At 35.3% G+C, this 21,212-nt stretch overlaps 1 protein-coding gene across 4 annotated transcripts in view; it reads right to left on the reverse strand.

The window, feature by feature from the left end:
- Positions 1 to 21,212, reverse strand: part of LOC113508799 (kinesin-like protein unc-104) — a 112,602-nt gene that overhangs the window by 82,023 nt on the left and 9,367 nt on the right. For all 4 annotated transcript variants that reach the window (XM_026891917.1, XM_026891960.1, XM_026891951.1 and 1 more), the window contains exon 2: positions 17,121 to 17,156. The gene's annotated coding sequence lies outside the window, so the exon portion shown is untranslated. The remainder of the gene's footprint in view (positions 1 to 17,120; positions 17,157 to 21,212) is intronic.

Consider the following 21,212-nt stretch of genomic DNA (forward strand, 5'->3'; position numbering starts at 1 on the left):
GACACAAAATGGTATATATAAGGGACTACACACACTTATTCCACTTAACAACAAGTTTGTAAAACACGTACGCATATTTAACGTATGCATAGGCTCCAAAATTCTGTTCCTTAGAAATAAAATGTATAGAACTGAACATGTATGAGTAGCCCCTTATACGTCCCTACAACGTGTACTTAACACAGACTCATCTTCAACTAGATATACTAACAAAGCAATATCGTTGCGAAAACAGAAAATATGCAAGATTTACATCAGATTGGAAAAACTTTCAAGTGGAATCTTTTGTGCTTTTATTGAAAACATTCTTAGACATTGCAACGTACTCGTACATGCACCGATAACCCCGCAAAATATAGAGTTCAATAGTACAGTTATAAGAGTGCTATACAAGCTATATAATATATTTAATCTTTATTGTTATTATTACGTGAATTTACACAGAATTTTGTCTAGTAGCCACTGGTTCTGATGGTATATAATAATATTTTACAACTTTCACACAACGCCATCTAGTCTCAAGCTAAGCGAAGCTTGTATTATGAGTTAGACAACTGATAACAGATAAACAAATTAATTTATTTGTGGATCATTTATCACTGGACTAATTATGCAATTCTATAAAAATGTTAATGAAAAATTATCATAAACATCAACACACGTAATATTGTATGTATAAGCATCGCTACATAGCATCTAGAATATTCCAGAACATTCTGACGCATACAAGTTAAAAACAAAACCCGTACCTCGTTTCTCACTTTTATGCTTTAAAAATCAAATTTAACTTTGAAGAAACGTCACCCGTCGTCAAAACAAACCGTAAAATGCAAGAAAGATGTGACAATTATTTTAACGAGCCCCGAGTCCCCTTGCAGCTCACGAAGACGACATTCCCTCTGTTTTAAGAAGAGAAATATAATTTCGTGAGTTTTTGACGACGACTTTATACAATTGCGGGAAAGATGAGGAGAGAACATTCTTGGCGAATACCGGTAATCGTGTGGTTAAAGCTGGGGAAAAGCTGTCTTTGGATAAGAGAATGTTAATGTAATAATAATAACTTTACAAAGGTCACATCGATATTGTGAATCGAAAGCAAAATAAATATTAATATGTAACTTTTAAGATAAAGTATTCAGTATTAAGGTGAAACGTCACAAAACTGATTCATTGCTCATAACATAATAAATAATTCCTAGTTCACTAAAATTTCTTCCTTCTAACATTGTGTCTATTTTAACGAGCATCTATCTATCTCCAAAACTTTATCCAAGTAAACACACACACACACACACACACATCCTGAACAATCTACTTTAAACCGTTTGCCTCTGAAACTTTTAACATAGAACCAAACTTTCCGAACGCATTCTCATCTAAAATTACTTCCAACTATTTTAGATAACAACCCCACCCCCTTCGACACAAGGTTCACTACCCCCTGCTAACCAGCACGGGACAGTTGAAAAGCTATTAAAATCTCCATGGCTATTTTTGAACAATGCATATTCATTGCATTAGCTACGGAAATCTGGCGATTAATATGAATAAAGATGAGCGCATAATTATTACTTATTAAAGTTAATTTAAGTCAGTAAAGGGTATTCTTCTTTCCAGAAAATAGAATCGTGAAGTGTAACTCGTAAGGAGGTAATAGCTAAGACATTAATGACGCGAGAGATTTAACTAGAACCTTATCTACGGGTTATTTCCCCTGTAGGCTTCCTAGAGGAGTTTAACGACCCCAATCGATATAGTTTTAACGTAACTATTTTATGACTATTCCCGACTTTGAAAGTACATATATTTAACCGTTGGTCCCGACTGTAACACTATGAGTCACTATGATAGTTAAATTCGTTTAGTGGTTCCTTTACAATCAAAACACACTTTATCCAGAAATATGGAATGCAGAGGTCAGTATTACAGGCATTCTATTTAAGATGCGGTATACTAATAAGTCTATGTATCATGGATGCGCCGAAACCTAAACAACGGATTAAAAAAAAACTAGTGTTTGGGCTAACTGTATAAGTAGCTTACATTACAATGCCCTAACGCGTTTGTATTCTATAATAACTTATACTAAAAGAGCTAGTATTCAATTTATACCTACTAAAACTATACCAGTTACACAATATGCCTCGACATTTTTCCACTCCCGACTCTGTTAATAAAAGTCCATCTAACGCCCACATACCTTTATTTATTCCAAAGATCTTCACATTCAATGTGTTTACGTAGAATATGGCGACAATTTAAAACTTCTAGAAGTTTCTCGAAAGTTCTAGGCGACACTGTATAAGTTAGGTCGGCTTTCAGACACAAAAATAGGTCGGACGACACCGGAATACTGATGCGTTGAGTTTTTGAACACTTAAATGTTAAATGAAATATTGCAGTTGGGGTATGTCTTGAATTCAGGGAGGCGGAACATTTTCCTAGCTAACTGAAGTCAGATAGACACATACGTTTCAGGAGGTGTCATAATGTTTAACAATTATTTTTATAATATTTTATTTTATTTATTTAATATTGGATCTCCAACAAAGAATACACAAAAACAAATTTGCAAACAAAATTAGAAAATTTTGAATGAAAGTTTCTTGTAGTATCAAAAAAACACTAAATAAAAAAATCTCAAGCGAACAAAACATTTTTTCCTGTTATGAGATATATGTAGGCTGGTGACAGATGGACTAGGGCTGACATATCATTAAATAGGAAATGCAGTAAAATCGATGATTTACTTTCGAGAAAAATATCTTAGGTATGGAACAATGATAATATAGTAGGTACGACTATCTAATATATAAAATTCCCGTGTCACGATGTTAGTTACCGTACTCCTCCGAAACGGTTCGACCGATTTTTATGAAATTTTGTATACATATTGGCTGGGTCTGAGAATAGAACAACATCTGCTATACAACTAGAAAAAAAAAATCGGCAAAACAACGTTTGCCCGGTCAGCTAGTATTGTATATAATGGAAAAAAGAAAACTTAACCATATACCAGTACTATAGTCAGAACTTCGCTATAGAGAGGCGTCGTTAGCCGGCAAAGTCAAACAACTTTTACAGCTTTCAGTACAAGTTTTACAAAGAAATTAAAAGAATAAGATGCCCCAAAGTTTGTTACTTACCTTGAAAATTATGTATTACTTGATAAGTCAAGTAATTTTTAGACAGAAAAAAGGTAAACAAGTAGGTAATTATGTTGTTTTTTTTTTAAGTTTACGTATGGTATATGTTACGTATGTATATATATATATAATATGTATATATATAGTATATAGTATATATATATATATAGTATGTATATATATATATATATATTGTGTGTGTGTGTATGTGTGTATATATAATATGGCAACCAAAGTACCGTGATGACAACAGACCAATAATACCACAAAATGCCTTTGCAAAGAAGCTTCTAAGAGAAATTCAACACAACACTTTCTTTGAAGCACAAAAAATACTAACATAAGTATAAATTTTAATGTCCCTAGTTACAGAACCTGTGTGACTGCTTTAACTGCATATTATAAACATGTTAAGTAGACAGTAAGTAATAGATTGCTCTACAAAAAAACTGTACCCAAAAGCGTCGCCAACCAGCCTCAAGTCACCTTGAAAGCTATTGAGCAAGGGTTACTAAATACATGCCATGAGTAAGTACATTTATTGCTCAATAAAACAAACTATTATTACAAATACGAATGTTAGTTTGTTTTTCATGCTTTCGCGCCTAAACCCATAGACTAATTTTGAAAAAAAGAACACCAAAAGATAGCTACATTATCGGTAAGTAACATAATTTATATTTCATTTTTAATTACATATTACACTATGTCACACAGCATACGAATATAATACGAGCAGAAAAAATCAAATTTATGAGTATGACTTTCGATTTCAACAAATGATGTGATATTGACGGTGGAGTGATGACTTGCGCAAGACTGCTGGCAGGAGCTGGATGCGAGAAGCCGAAAATCGATCTCAGTGGCGTGCACTTGGAGAGGCCTATGTCCAGCAGTGGACTGCGATAGGCTGATGATGATGACGATGATGATGATTGTCTTATCTGTTCAATTTGAGCGGCGGATAAAGCTGACTTCTCTACTGACCCTGTATTCACATTAGAACAGAAACTAGGCGAAGAATACATAAACTCGGTACATTTACGTAACAACCGTTTTGTTTAGCAGTAGCTCTTGACGTAAACTCGGCATTGTTAAAGCTTTTATACAATGCATTAATTAATATTTTCCACAGCTGTGTTTGATAGTAATTGGCTTATTTATGATTCAACTGTACCTTTATGGAGTGTGCAAAGTTTTGAGAGCACTCTACGTAGCTATTATTTATAGCCTATTTTGAATGGAAATGCGAGTTTGTAATGTTTTCACGGTAGTACTTTTACTAATATATACTTATTGATTGCATTTTGCGATTATTTTGACTTGTTCACCTTGGAACTTGATATACGTTACTTGCAGTGTCTTAAGCACATTTTTCTTATTGAATTTATATTTACCTTTTCGGCGACTACAAAATTGTATTCGCCATTAAAAACAGGATGATTTTTTTTGTTTTTTGCACAAAGAAGTACAATAGCTGACAGTGGACCCTAGCATAAACACAATTTTCTTCGTTTATTGGGCCTACGACTTGGTTACAGTGACTCAAATATTTGTCAAACAAAATGACCGAAAAAAAATAGAAATTAGGCGAAAAATATTCAATTATTTTAGAGCATTGCGCGGCGCCACAGTGTCGCAACAACTGGCAATCAGCACAAACAATTGGCCCCAACCCCCCGCGCATAGAAACACGCAAAGCTATTTCAAAGAAAACCAACGGTTAATGCAGTTATTGTGGAACTAGGTACAGTAACTGCACCCATAGATAGCTGGAAACAAAAAAAAACCTATTTAAAACAAACTATTATTGAAAAAAAACAAGGTTTAATTCGACGTGGTTTTAGCAGAGCTCTTGTGGCCAGCTTCCAGCTCCACCATGAGATCAACTCTATGTCATTCCATAATATCAATGACTAGCTGTTGCCCGCGACTTCGTCCGCGTGGTTAGAAGATATAAGTTAGGAATTTTTGAACGGAAGCCCTCGAAGACGAATATTTTTCCGTTTTAGACACATTTTCCATTGTTTCTTCGCTCCTATTAGTTGCAGCGTGATTTTATATCGAATAAAACCTCATGAATGGTTTATTAACAACAAAAATAATTTTTAAATTTAACCCTGAGTAGTTCCTGAGATTAGCGCTTTCAAACAGACAAACAAACTCTTCAGCTTATAATATTAGTATAGATGTAGAGTTAGTATTATCACGCTATATACATATGCTGTCAATATTTCAGCTCAATCGGAAACCGGAAAGTTCAACTTGCAGAATTTGATTACAGACGACAGACAAACAAGGAGACAATTGAAACAAAATTAAAGCTAAAAATTAATATATTTTTTTACTGAACTTAAGAAAGGTATTTCACTCATGTTTGTGAAATCAACGTGGATATTAAATCTTCGGTACGACATATGAAAATCATAAAAGCCACATCAAAAATTCTAAAGCAGGAATTCATTTAATGACCGTACTGTTATTGTTAACGAACAATAAAAACGTATATACACAAACGGTTAATTAATCATTAGCTTAATTAAGTTTTCCCTTTGATATGAGTCAGGACAAGTTAATTATTACATATCTCATTAATGTTTTAATTCATTTCCCTTTGTGACTTCGCTGTGCATTTATTTGATTAATATGATTTTAAATGATAAGTGTTCGCTGTGCTTTTATTTGTTTTTTGATAACATATCTTTTATTGCTCTTAATAACTGTGTTTATTATCTTAATTAAGTCTTCATCTACAGAAACCATTTAGGTTTCTGTACATGTGTCATAGCAGCTTTAAGTTAAAAATACTTCGAACAAATTGCGGTCAAATTGTGTGTTAATAACAATTCAAGTAAAGGAGTCACAGTTACTTATATAACAATATGTGTTTTGTTTTTTGTTTATAATTGCCGTTATGTTATAAACCTGACTATTCAATACCGCCAAGTAATAAAATTCAAGGAATTCAAATTTTGAGATGAGAACCTCATCTGCACCACCACGACACCGGCACAGCCTCATTCATTGGCCAGTACAAATTATTGAGGCTGCGGCGTCAACCAAACCGCATCGGTTTAGCGTGGTGTAGTTCGATCAGTCCACGGTCAAAGGAATTTAATCCTTGTTTTCGGAGGATTTCACAAATATTTAAATCACAAGCATAAAGACATCATATAATAAAGGCATTCGGATCAAAAACTAAAGTATTCCTACTATTCTCATATAACCGTTTATCTCAATAATTTTAAACAAGTCTCAACACTCTCACTTGACTACGAAAGCTATTAAAATCTCCTTGCTAACACTGTCTAACAGCAAATATCTCGAGGGACTGAAAACTAAGTCAATGCGAACAGCACCAAGGACAGAAAAGTTATAAATTAAATATACGATTACCCGACACGACCATGGACTATATCTACAGATTAATTATACGCGGAATTGTAAAACTATTATGATTTTACATGCATATATGTACATACGTACATACACACATATAATACCAATAATAAAAACTCAAGTTTAAGTATTAATGAGTAGAAGTAAATAGGGCTTTAAACGGATTTTAAAAACCAAAAAGGTTTCTATGTCTCAAATAGGCAAAATAAAGCTGTAATTTTTATAATTATTTTAATTAACATTATTGTCTTATTACTGTTTATAGGCACGCACAATAACATCTCTGACGTATAAAACCAAAGCCGAGATTATGATTACGCAGACTCCAGACTTCCAGACTGAGGACTGACGTCATAACTATAAATAAAATTCTAATGACACCAATCAATAAGATGTCTAATAATTATAGACATGTCACAAGAGGGTCACGACTAATTATTGTAATAAGTGGAGCATGCACCCACTCGGGTCGGGATGAGCGTGAGTCGAGTTGGCTAGCTCTACGCTGTTCGGCGCCCAGCCGTCGCGACGGTGACGCACCACACAGATTAAAAAGATAACCCAACGTCTAGATGGCTAAAACCAATGTTTATTTACAAAAGAAACGTCTTACAAAGTCACCTTAACACGTGTGGGGGTAGAACGTTTGGGGAATGAGTGCGAATGACGAAAAAAAAACGAATCGTAAAAACATTTCAGTTCTCTAGATCTGGTTTTAGCAGACAATAGGTAGGAAAAGTAGGAATGGTATGAGTCATAACTGATTCATAGGACAGGAAGGTTGAAAGAGAACGCCAAAATATGGGAAACAGCTATAAATTTTTACATATAAAACTGGCATGGCGCATTTAAAATGAGTTGCATTCGGTTTCCTTTATTTATTCACGAAAATGCGCCTTATAAGCAGCTTGTGTATGTCAAAGAATAATATATTATAGCGCAAGGATATATGTAATTCATGAATAAGAAGGGTTACGTTACCTGTTCATCTATGGAATTAGCGACATATTCGATGTGAAGTTAATAATTTGCTTTTTTGCAAGATAAGATCTCAAACGCTGTAAAAACGACATCACTAAATCCGTTATACTTGTAATAATTATAACTAACCAAATAAAATATTTGATGTATTGCATTCACGTGGGCAGAAGCACTAGCTCCCACTCAAACGATCAGTCATCTATATTTTACATCCTACGGTTAGAGGAGATAAATTGTTTTCAATATGATCATTCAAAACTGCAATAAAATACAAATGAAAACATTGCACATTGGTTTTCTAAATTCTATTGTTTTCAAGGTTTCGCCAAAAGTTCGTTTATTTCAGAAAGTCATAGTGTACAGCATACAACTTGTATTAATAATAATAAGGCCAATACACTTAAAATAATTTTTTTCGTAATAGCATAAATCAATTTGGATAAAATTTATAATAGGGAAAGCTGGTCGCGACAACACAGCAAAAGCCAATAATAAAACTAATGTACATATTAAAAACAGTACACCTGCCTCCATTTTAATTGATTAAACGACATTTGAACATCGAGTAATTCGAAATAAATTCACATATTTTTTTACGTGGACATCACTTCGACATGTCTTTTTACAAGAACGCTGCAGTCGACATTTCCTCTCTGACTACCCTCCGAAGAAATGTCGAAACAAACGCAGTTGTAAATTCTTGCTTATGTTCAACAACTTTAATGAGCATATAACTATACTCACACAGTCTCACCATCAAAGCGTGAATAAGATTATACGGAAAACGCTCAAAAAGTTCGGAATTACCGTACTAGTAAGTTTGCGTCATACTTCAACAAAATGCAATATGAATTCCGTGAAGCTATCAAACAAAGTAGGCGGGGGCTGGCGCGTTCTTAATGAGAACTTTAGTACAAGTATAATAATGAATGTGAGTATACGAGTTAATAATTTACGATTAGTTTCGCAACGCTATAAAAATTTCATGATTTCAGATGTGGTAATAATCGTATTATTAACCAAACAGTAAAATAGGAGTAATGTCGGCTTAGCTTGCGAGACAGACGGTACGATTAGGTTAAAAAAAACACACACACAAAATTAGCTAAAAAACATTAACACCTATCAATTTTATAACCGCACCAAAATTTGCTTAGCCTCATCTTTATATTTCATTTTTGTTTTAGAAGCGACAGAATAAAATTAATTGCAAACGTTAAAACTTTCTAGATACAGAGAAAATGGACGGACAGCGTAATCTTTGTGATGGGGCTACATTTTTATCTTTTGGTTACGGGTTGGTTTAATACCACCTTAATTCCTTAATATAAACTTAATTAAAGAAGTTAAAATTAATAAATAAACCTATATAAGCAGACATAGATGAGTGATATAATAAAAATAAAACTAGTCACGTAATATTAATAGTTAATATTCACGTATAGTTCTTCATACATTATCCAATAACGTTATTTGAACTCGTAGATGTTAAACTTCAGTTAACTTTAGTTGCTACAGCTTCCTCACTCAGCCAATCTAATTGTCTGCACAGGATATTCAGTTCGACACGCCCGCTACAACATAATTGCAATATCCGCACCGCATTATGACGTTTTAAGTCAATTTTCAACGACTTTTCACTTTAAGGAAACTTATTTTCTATCACTTAGTAAATGTTTCTTTATATATTTTAATAACTTCTTCTTTGACTATTTTTCTAAGGTTATTAGCGAAATGAATAATCATTTTTAGGTATTTCCCGAAGTGTAAAATTTTGAGCGCCGCAGACTCACGATCGCACAAAAAGTGCCGTCTGCGCTGTACCTCAAGGATCGGATATTTTTCTTGTTGTAAGATCAGAATATACAAGTCCAATAGGATTGTGTTGTGTTTTGAAGCTTTCAGACTTTGTTGACGTTCGTATATATTTCTTTCTTCAGTGAATCATAACCGGCTTATAATATGATGCTGTAGGGATTCTTTGTTGTTAAAAGTGGACCACGGTACAAAGTAAATAGATGGAGAATATTCACCTCCTAATTTCACTAGCAAGTACCAAACATCGAATGTTTTATCGTTACGTTCGGAAAGGAGGACCGTAACTCAACCGGGCAAGTACCAGCGCCGTAAGTTACGTCCCCGGGGGCTGCCGGTCCGGTCGTAAAGAAACCGGACGGCCGGCACGCGCCCGGTAAATACTATTAATAAGGTGCAACTCAATTGGTATAGTTTGTGTTCATAATATTAGAAGAATAGTACTAAAACAAATAAGAAGTCGTGTTTGCTTTTAAAATTGTTTTTTTTTTATGAAAAGCTGTTTTTCCTGCTCTTTCGAAGTATTTTCTAGATTCCAAAATACCATTTTATAGAAAAGAACTGGCAAGAATATGCAATGATAGATTGATTTGACATTCCTGTTAGAGCCTCTTTTTTATTAGACTTACATATAATTTGCTCCTGAAACCATCTTTGTATTATGTTTTAACTGTTATCTATTTCGTTGTTGAAACCACATCTAATTGCGCACAGTAGATTTGGCGTGGTGACCTATACCACCCGGCTATCCGTGCCACCAATCTCAAAAAAAACTCTACCACTGACCAAAGTACTACTGAATAGGATAACATTTAAATTAAAATTCGCATCAAAATAACCAACGCTTAAACCAGCATTACAAACAAACCCCTTTAAAATATGTCACTTAGTAAAACAAAATCCGTTGTGACTTAAACAAACATACATAATTTCGGAGAGCAGGTGAGGCGCCGTGTTCCAACGCAATACGTAATACGAACCCAATTAGTAGGCGACGTAAACACTAATTAACGTGTCACAATAAATAATATGATCGCACCGAGATTACGGTCACATCAGCCTTTGAGGGTACTTCAGTATTGAGTAGCAGTGGTGTCACTTAGAAATTAATTTACTTCTACTACCGATTTTCATTGATTTACGGTATTTAATAAATTGTTTTTGAATTATATATTATTTACTTGGGAATTTGTCAAAACAATCCCACCAAAAACATTTTCATGTAAAATATTGCCAAGACGAGCCCATATGACTCGCACTGTCAAAAAGTTATCAGATCTCATGTAGAGCCAAGCTTCTAACACTACACGCCCTAACTCTACAAGGCCTAACTTCACAAACTCTACACCTTAGTCAAAATATGTCCTAGTTTTCCAGATACATATCCAAAAAAAATCGTGTACTATAATACTTATACATACCTATACAATAACAGGTACCACAGTATACCACTGCGGTTCATCATAATATTCTATTGATGTTTTCAAATAATTCGTTCCATAACAAAGGTTTATTTGAACGATGGATTATAATAATGCTTTATGTAAAACTGAGCCTAACGCCCACGTGTGAACTTTTGGAATAATGTGGGTAGTACTCAAATTAAATAACGTCCCGTTCCATTCGATATGAGGGAAAAAAATATAGGATGTTCTCATCCTGAGTAAATAGAGGAAGAATAATATTTGCTTATAGCTCTTCCTATTTACCCAGGATTCCCGATTGGTGGATAATCAATTTAGGAGTAAACCGCGATACGCAACGGTTTTATGGTCGACGTTAGTCTATGGTCAACCTCTACGTGAAAGTGTAGCGGATGTTGTAGGTATCTGAGAAACGGGCATGGCAGGTAGGTGTATGATCAAGACCACAATGTTTAATGATCGACCAATCTGAAATTTGAATTGAGAAAAGAAGGCTTAAAGCTTTGATTAAAAAAAAAGGATTTAAGTAGCGCTTAAAATTCGAATGCTAATCTATACTTCTATACTTACTAATATATAAAGCTGAAGAGTTTGTTTGTTTGTTTGAACGCGCTAATCTCAGGAACTACTGGTCCAAATTGAAAAAATATTTTTGTGTTAAATAGACCATTCATTGATGAAGGCTTTAGGCTATAAAACATCACGCTGCGACTAATAGAAGCGAAGATACAATGGAAAATGTGAAAAAATCAGGGCAGGTATAAATCATAACTTATATCTTCTACCCACGGGGACGAAGTCGCGGTCAACAGCTAGTGATACATAACGTAAAATCTCACTGCAGCGCGACACCACCAGCGAACTAAAAACTGTAACATTCCAGAAGTTTCTTTACACACAAAACAAGCAAAGCTCGTTAAATGTTACAGCGGACACGTACACGTTATCTTAACCCAGACTTCAGCACCGTTCGAGTGCCAAGAAGTGCTTATATAATCTGTGCTATGTCATGTACGTATATGTTATTTTAACTTTATATGGATTCACCATAAAAAATATGTCTTTTTTACGACGTTATAAGTACAATTAAACGTGAAACGAACGAGAGCCTAGCTTTATTGTAATTTTAAGTGGAAATAAGCGACACCATTGCTTTGTCAATCCAAGAAAAAACATAAGTTACTGTTTACTAACACCCAAAATATTACGAAGATGTAACCGATAAAATAATCAACGCGGGATCGACACCGCCGCGCCGCCACGTCATGTCATGATTAAGAACTCCTGTGGCTGCGAAACTGGTCGGGCAATCCGATAAATACGCGTGAGTATAACGTTTTCCACGATTAATTTGCCCCGCGTAATTATAATAAGGCACGCTTTCCTCACATATTATAGCATACTCGAGACAAACTTGCACTAATTTCTCGTTATAAACTCAAGAAGCCCATTTGTCTCCGAGTCACACACAGCGCTGCATCGATGTCCTACATACAGAGTAAGTTTGAACCGCAGGACAACATCGGGTATCAGGAATTCCTTGACCTAGTTTCAGAAGGTCCCTCCCAGGTGCTGGCTCGATATAAAACGCTAACAACAATAAGAATGCACGAGTTTCAAGTTAAATTGGTCTTTAATGTTAGCAATATTATACTTTTAATCTATAACTTGTTCTACAGCAACTATTGTGAAACAACTCAACGTTTAAGTGATTCATATTCCGAAATAATAAAAGAGGAAGAAAAAGACAGATTGTTTTAGATGATTGAAAAAACTATAATGCTGAACAGCAAATGAAGGTAATGTAGAGCGTGTGAAACAATCCAAAACTTAATGTTTTGTCACTTCGGTAAAACATCTATATGTATCTTTTAAATTTAAACCCTGTACAAAAACATTTATTTACGTAACAGGCTGCATCCGAAATGCTTAAACGCCACATTTTTTGTTTTTTGACGATCATATTACAATTTTAGTTAAGGAACAAAATACGCAACAATTAAATCATTTTATAACTATAATATGGACTACACAGAATGCAAAACGCAAAATGCAGTTTCAAAATGTGTGTTGTACAAGCACAAAGAGATGTTAAACAGTTAAACCTAACATACTCCTCATAGCCTGCTTGGCTATCTCGTTAGCGCGAGTTCGATCGTTCAAACCACGGTTAGAAAGCATCGGATCTGGAAGTTTCGCGATTTCATACAAATACTACTTTAACAGCGCTCATCGGTGACAAGTCACGTCTTTTACTGTTCGATTTTACATTATCTTATAATCAAGGTAAGATTTGTATGACTCCATTAAAACTATGTAGATTTTTTTGTCTGCAACGTTTTCACGCCTAAACTGATCACGCAAATGTTGCATAATAATAACTTGAACATCAAAAAAGGTTCAAGGCATATATTTTCCACTATACCACTAACACGAGCAAGGGACAAACAAAAGCTACAAGCTACTCAAAATCTCTTTATAAATTAATTACAATCCAGTTAATTGTCAGCTATACGAATGTAAGCAAACAGTAGTTAGTCTCATTGTGATTGAAACAATCGCGGTAATGTAATAAAGACGGTAATGAGCATAACGACGTGTTCGAACAATGCCTGTATACCGCAGAACAATAACCCCTGTTGAGACGAGATTTGATTAAGTACATGCCTAGATTTCACTATTAGGCTTTGTAGAGTAGGGAGTGCGAATTTCGGAACTTTGTTGTAGCTATTTTGTGAAAAAGTAGACTAATTCGACTCTACACGAAAGAGTAGAGACAAAGTAGTACAGGATAATGCGCTTATTATACGATTTTAAAGCAAGGATTATTACAACGTGTGGGCGACGTGTAGAGATGATGCTCTCTCGCTTGCACCCGTGGCCTGGTTTGAAACCAGACTACCTTCCTCTTTAAGCAGTATTATTGTAGTTGTAGAAGAGACATACCGCTCTACATATGTAGAGTAGTATCTATTTTCGACAACTGTAACATAGCCTATTGTGTGGAGACCTCTTGATAAGTATATGCGCTGGTACACACAATATCGGCTTTCATTAGATTACTTTTAAGATAGATTGATCTTTTTTTAAATCTAATCTCGCAGAAAAGAATTGATACCTTGTTCGCGAAGGACAAACATTCAAGTCGCATGCACGAAGACAACTAGGCCCAGGACTGTCACATTCGTGATGCTGTCCTACGCGGGAATCGTACAGTGGGTAGTGAGGATAGTGACCTCAACTACTCGGCTATCCATTGTCCATGCAAGACCGTCTAACAAAACGTGAACTTAAAAGGAATAAAGCTTTCTGAGGTTTTTTCAGAAGAAATGCTCAAGGTCTTCCTCTCCCTAGAGTAAAATGCAAAGGTTATGACTATTATTAATATTAAATGTATGAAATATGGGGCGTCACGTGGCACGCATTAACCAATCCATTACCTTGCATTACCTGGGCTTAGCAACTAACGTGGCACGTGTAATAAATAGATTGGCATGTGACATTAAGTTGTTGGTCCTATACATGTAGTGATACACGTCTATCAGGATTTGATTTATGACAGTCTGACCATATTTCAGAGCATTGTAACACTGAATCTAGGCTTGGGGAGATCTTTGGTAACTTTGCGATCGAGGATAAAAAGAGGTTGCATATGTAACTCAACTACCAATTTTTTCTTTACTTAAATGCAGAAATAAACATGAAACAATCGAAAAACATTCAGCCTATTGAAAGAATGCATACAGCATGAAATGGAAAACTGGAAAAATGAAAACACTCAGTAAATTACAAGAAAATATGCAACCTTCATTCACATGTAATAGTTCTAACTACACATAATTCCATTAATCATATAACATGCAATTTAACCAAAAAAGAAAGAAAAATACAAACACCTTTCAAGGTCACAGGAACAATAAAACGAATATACACAGAGATATTGAAGAGCATCCTTATCAGAAAATTACCGGTCTCTCATAAAACGCCATCGAAATGGAACCACAAATGAGACAGTAAAGACCCCATCAGAAATCCCATATAAGCACAGGCTTCACTCAAAATAATGAAACATTAATCAAGTTAATAGGTCGATGCGAAACACGCAGGTATGTCCTGAATGGATTTAGCTCTATTTAAAGAAAAACTGTCAGTATTAAGGTATAATTGTGGAGTGTCTTGTTTAGTCTGAACGGATATCCAAGTCAAAATCAAAACCAAAAAGTTTTTATTTAAAATAGGCCGTTTCTCAGGCACTTTTAAAACGTTACATTACTGAATCTAGTTGCACTGGCACTGACTGCATGAGACTGACTGCAAGTGGTTGAGGTCATGTCGCCAAACCCACTGAACACGGAGGGTCGCGGTTTCCATCCCCGCGTAGGACAACCATTTGTGCATGTGACTTGAATGTTTGTGGAACCCCCCCGACATAAGGTTTCTCAGTTAAAAAAATTTAAAAAGAAAAAAAAAATTAAAAATATATTTATTAAAAACATAGTTCACATTACTTAAATACATGTACGAATACAAATGACTCCGATGTAAAACCAGTAAAAATATCTTAATAGTCATAATCATAGGAGTTGAGTTAATCTACACCAAAACATAATAATATACGAGAAGGATGGTCTAAAGATAATATAGGGACACCCGAACTAGGTTTGTTTTAAACCTGTGTTTCGGGTTATCAGTGCAGAAAAATGATTGATGGATATTTTAATGTAATTCTATCACTTAATTGTATTATAAAAGACTAAGCAGGACAAGCTGTCCTGAATTATTTAATTACATTACCTGTACTTATTATTATAATTTCTAAGCTAAACAGTTTATTGTAATATTTCTAGAAATTTTTCCGTATCTGAGTAATTGAGGGACTGTAAGTATTCTGTTACCATTCTATTACACCTATTTAAGCTTACACTATATAACTTAAGTAGCCTGTTAAACTTGTTATATAAATAGGGTCCTTGAAATAAATAAAATCTGTTAGTAAAAGCATGTTGCGTTTGTGGGTTAGTGCAAACTAAATCCTTTCTTCTCTTGCCGGAAGGTACCGGGCTGAAACCAATTTCAGTATGCTGGAGTCGTACTATATGTAGAATAAATAACTGGCGTACTGTAAGTACTTTGCATTCCCTGTATAACTGGTGAGTAGGAAACCTGAAAGGACGAAAGGTGGCGACCTTTAGGATTGCTCTTTGAGCACGTTCTAGGGGCAAGATAATAGATTTAGATGCACCACCCCATGAGCCTATGCAGTAGGTAAGAATGGATTGGCACAAAGCCATATACACCTGGCGAATTAGATTAAAGTCTGCAATGTTGCGTAAGTGTTTAAAGATATAGATTAATTTACGTACTCTGGTGCATAATGAATCAATATGTTTACGGAAATTAAGGTGACTGTCAATAGTGACACCTAGATATTTAGTATTGTCAGTTTTTACTAATGTAGGGCAAGCGCATGCAGTCGCCGCGGACGCGCTCGTATTACACTTATGCGCATAAATATTTAGGTTAGTAGTCGACTTATTACTATTTCTCATTGAAAATAACATGTAATTTGTTTTACTTGAATTTAATGTTAGAATATTATTGTTAAGCCAGTTAGACACTACATTAAAACCATTTTGGGCATTTTGATAGACCTCATCCTTAGACTTGCCTGAGAACACAAGAGCTGTATCATCAGCATACGATATAATGACACCATTTTGCAGAGACAAATTGCACAGGTCGTTTATGTAAACTAGGAATAAAGTAGGTATAAAGTTCTAGGTTCTAGGTAGTTATAAAGTTCTAGGTTCTTTAGCGTCGAGAAATTTTCGACAAAGAATCGCTTTGGGTTTATTTTAAAAAGTCACCAAGTACGTTCAACTTACAGTTTTATATCTACCGTAAGGTCACGGTGACACTTATTATGGCTACGTTCCTTTGTTTGTCATGATTCCTCGCAGTTATAATGCTCATACTGATGACTAACTTTGCACAAGTACTTAAGCTGTTTTTTCGTAACTAAAATTTGTAGAATATGACTATACAAGTCGCAAGACTTGCTTAGTAGACTATTGACTATCGGCAGTCAATATTATAGTATACAGTTTATTATACGAAACGAAAGACTTTTTATTCTGCAAGTTGGATATAATAATATAACATCGCTTTTAACATGTCCTTTTTGGAAACGCTGGAGTCCGGCCCCTAGCAGCCCCTTTGAAAGTCCAGACAATTTTAAAATTCGAGTATATAGAAAATAATTTAAATATCGACGGAAATAAAAAAAAACGAGTTCTGTTCTTTCAAGTATGTTAATCTTATTCCTTGCTTTGTTCTTGTCACTATAACTTACCTTAGTGTAGAACTCCCCTCAATAAACTGCTCTCATCTGAAACAAAAGATCAAAATCTTAAGTCGTAATATTTAAAAAAATAATAATAGTACCTCTAACAAGTGACCTTAGTATGTCGATTCCAGTTCAGTGAACAACATAAAATGTAATGAGAAAAATAAATTGTTTGTCGAGTACAACAACGTTGCACCGTCCAACAGTCATTAACGCTGTGACGGTACACTTTGTAACATGTTGCTGCAACAAGCATTTAGAACGATACATCTTAAAAGAATATTATTGAGGGGGTCTGTCACGCTTTCAAGGCCATAATATTACTTCAAGACGTGATGACTAATGTGAATTTTTATAGGCTTCAAAAGAGAACGAAACGACCGTTGCATCGTTGTTAAAAGAACAGAGAAAGCAAAATGACTACTGTTTGCAAAGGGTTAAGTGAAGTATTGGACAATTTGAGTATCGTATCAACAGTGGGTAGTATAGGAAAAACCATTCACAATTCACGTCAGCACCATGTTTTTCTTTATCTTCTAATCAAAAATTGAAAAATTACTCGTTAACAGCCTTTTTATAGAGAACATAAGTATGAATAATGCGGTAATAGGCAGCGATCGTGAGCGTTACGAGAGCGCATTGTAACGCGTTGCTGCAACACGTTTGGAGGACGTGACCTGCCACTTACTTAATGGAAATATACGTAATTTAATGTTCAAACGAGATAAGGACGTAGTATGGTTCCTTGCTGTAAATGGCAGTAAAAATAAAATAGTTACAGAGAAGCTTAAGAAAATCGATTTTTAAAAGCTTTGATAAGATCCAACTGATATTATTTTATTACTAAGAAACTTATTATAGACCATGTTTACATAGTCTAGACTATGTAATCTTGATTTTATTATTTCACAAAAAGATTACATCAAAAGTACCACAAAGATTTCACTAAACATTATTCTATCTGGAAATATTAATAGGCATGAGAGGCTCCGTTATCTTATAATATAACCATGTAACATAACTTTTTCAGTTGTATTTCTTTCATTAAATTCCATCTCATGATATATTTACATCGTGTGAAACAAAACAGCGAGCGCCGCGGGCGTAGCCTCGTAGACCCGCTACGAACATACGTAGTCGCTACGACAGCTTTTCACATGAGCCGCTACGTGAAACGAATTGTTATTTAAAAATATCTCAGTGGTTGGAAACAAAAAAAATACTGACTATGTTTAAAAAATACATACAAACTTTATTTTACTATGGCAATAAATTGAATTAAATATTTTATAAGTATTTCAACGTTTACGAGTATCTGCTGTCACAGTGTCTAATAAAATACTTGAACGTAACAAAGATTTTATTAAAACAATAGACATTTACTCTAAATGTAAATTCAAGGGCACTCGACTAAAACTGACACTTCAATACATATCAAGTAGATAGCGAATTCAAATACGCGTCTATTAATTACGAAAACTCGAGACTTAGTCACACTATAATTAATCGTGTCTAACCAAATAATGTTCGGTAACGTTATTAGAGGCTGTCATTGATTAATTCATGTCACCGCAAGCGAGCAATTACTTAATCGAATTTGTGGTCCAAACGCATCGTTTGCGCTTCAGACAGAAGCAGCCAACACAGCGGTGATCCTCAATAGCAGGGGAAAGGGGGGGAGGCTCGAACCCCTCGTATATTCCAATAAAGAAGGACAAGACTCTAATAACACGACCCGAGTAAGCTCCCAAAACGACACCTCAGACTTCCGAACCCACCTTCAACTCAAAATCGACCTTATTTTACGGGAACATAGTCTAAAGTTCAACAAATTCTGCCCCACTCAGTAATAAATACGAAAACAGAACCGCACGTCCAGTAAAGTTTTTAAGAGAAGACGACGGAGGTCGAATATTAGGTGAGGTACAAGTAATAGAAATATGATAACACGTGTCGAGAGGAATTACACGCCTGGCCCACGCCGTGAATATAAATAATTTGATTATCAAATACTAAGAATCGACTCTTCGTAAAGAAACATTAATATGAAACCTGCTTACTCCCTAATTACTTACGACAAGGCCGAAGAGATTTTCAGCTCCGTTAAATATGACGATTTTCCAGTTCGAGAGTTCTCCCATCGCATAAACATTTCGAGGTAAATGGTAATCAGATCGAAATATCGGATCGTACAAAATCCAATCGTACAGTCGAATGAAATCAGAACAATAATCTAAGAAAAATCATGTTCCACGCACGGCGCCGTGACCTACTTACACTCACCTAAACAATATGACGCAACACGACGGTTAGACCTTGAGCAAAAAACCGGGAACTAATTAATTAAATAATTTCATAATCCCCGCAACAATCCGCTTAGTTTTAATATCACACTGAGAGCTGCAATATTTTACATAAACGACGAAAGAAGACATAATATTTCTGGGGCGCGTTTCAGCCGATTTTCTCGACCATAAATAATATTAAGAGAGCGAACAGAATTAAAACGAACTTTGTCCAATACGAATACAAGCCTCTTTCGGGTAACCTCGATTCCAGCTTTAATGGAGTGTGCCTTTATTAAGTCTGTTTTAAACAAAGACGTGGGCGGCGGGTGGCGCTTGCAAATTGTCGCCTAACTAAACATGCTAATGGCGTTCGCGACCTAGGTGTAATACAACTATAGTTTAGATACCTAGTACGTGTATAGTACCGGTAAGAGGAGTCTCCCAAAACATTTTAACAACATAATATTGAGGTAAATACAAGATGTTTGTATAAACACGAACACGCTTGCTTCAATTAAGCTTTAACGCCGGTCGGGTAATTAAATTTGCATCAAGTGTCGCCACCGCCGCCGGCTCTCGCCACCGGCTTGTCACGAGTGTCTAATGGCTAAGATAATGAAGTGAGGTCGCTTAGTACCCTTGTTCAATGTTTTTATCAAAACGTGTGAAAAACTAAAAAGAACTTTTTAACAGAATGGGAAAGCGAACATTAAGGCCACATCATACTTAAGTACGTATTGTTAGCTGCACTTGTATGACAGCGGTTTCTAATAATTTATTACTTGCTGGCTATTTTAATAGACTTTACAATATTGATCGCATGTGGATGTAGCTGAGCCATATAAAATTACTGATAAGTATTTCATTTTGATATGAAACTGCCATTTTTTAAACCTGGTTTCATCACCAGCACCCACGGTCAAAGACGAGAGGAATCTCTGCTAAAAATACAGTAGAAAACATTAGCATAATGAATTATTTATGAAAAGAAAATGACTTGAAAACACTGCAAGCGACGCGCAACTTTGTGCACTTTGGACACTGAATATGTAGATGTCTCATTGTGGATTCTGCTCAAAGGTTATCAAGCAATACTATATGACCTAGTTAACGTCATAACGTCAGTGGTAGAATCATGGCGGGTTATTAAATTCGTGTACATGTAGATGCAGGTTCTACCCCTTGCACCAGTAATTACAAGTGAAATCTCACTAACTGTAAAGAAATCTGGATTTCCAATCTAGATAGAGGAAATCGTCAAGCAGCATGAAGATCCATTTACATTCATCATCGGCCTAGCCTTTTCCCAACTATGTTGGGGTCGGCTACCAGTCCAACCGGTTTCAGCTAAGTACCAGTGTTTTACAAGGAGCGACTGCCTATCTGACCTCCTCAACCCATTTACCTGAGCAACACGATACCCCTTAGTTAGACTGGCTGTCAGACTTTTTCAAGCTTCTGACTACCTGTAACGACTGTCAAAGATGTAGGAATAACAGCCGGGACCCACAATTTTGACGTGCCTTCCGAAACACGGAGGAACTCGTTATGACAAAGATGGTCGCCCATCTACGGACCAACCTCCTCTCCTCTTAGAAGATCCATTTACATTATTAGGCGAAAGGGCTTCCTGTATTGGCCCTAGAATATAAAGGTTTTTCAATGTTGCATTTTCTGTTTGCGAACATTTTTGCATTGCCCATTATTTGAGCAAAACCCTCTAGTTTGCCCAGCAATGAGATATTTTTGTAACTTAGCGTTACTCAAGGCCATTGAATGATGATGGGATATTTTTAGGCCGGTATTATGT

The sequence above is a fragment of the Trichoplusia ni genome, chromosome 1 (assembly GCF_003590095.1).
Source record: "Trichoplusia ni isolate ovarian cell line Hi5 chromosome 1, tn1, whole genome shotgun sequence".
Classification (NCBI taxonomy): Eukaryota; Metazoa; Arthropoda; class Insecta; order Lepidoptera; family Noctuidae; genus Trichoplusia; species Trichoplusia ni.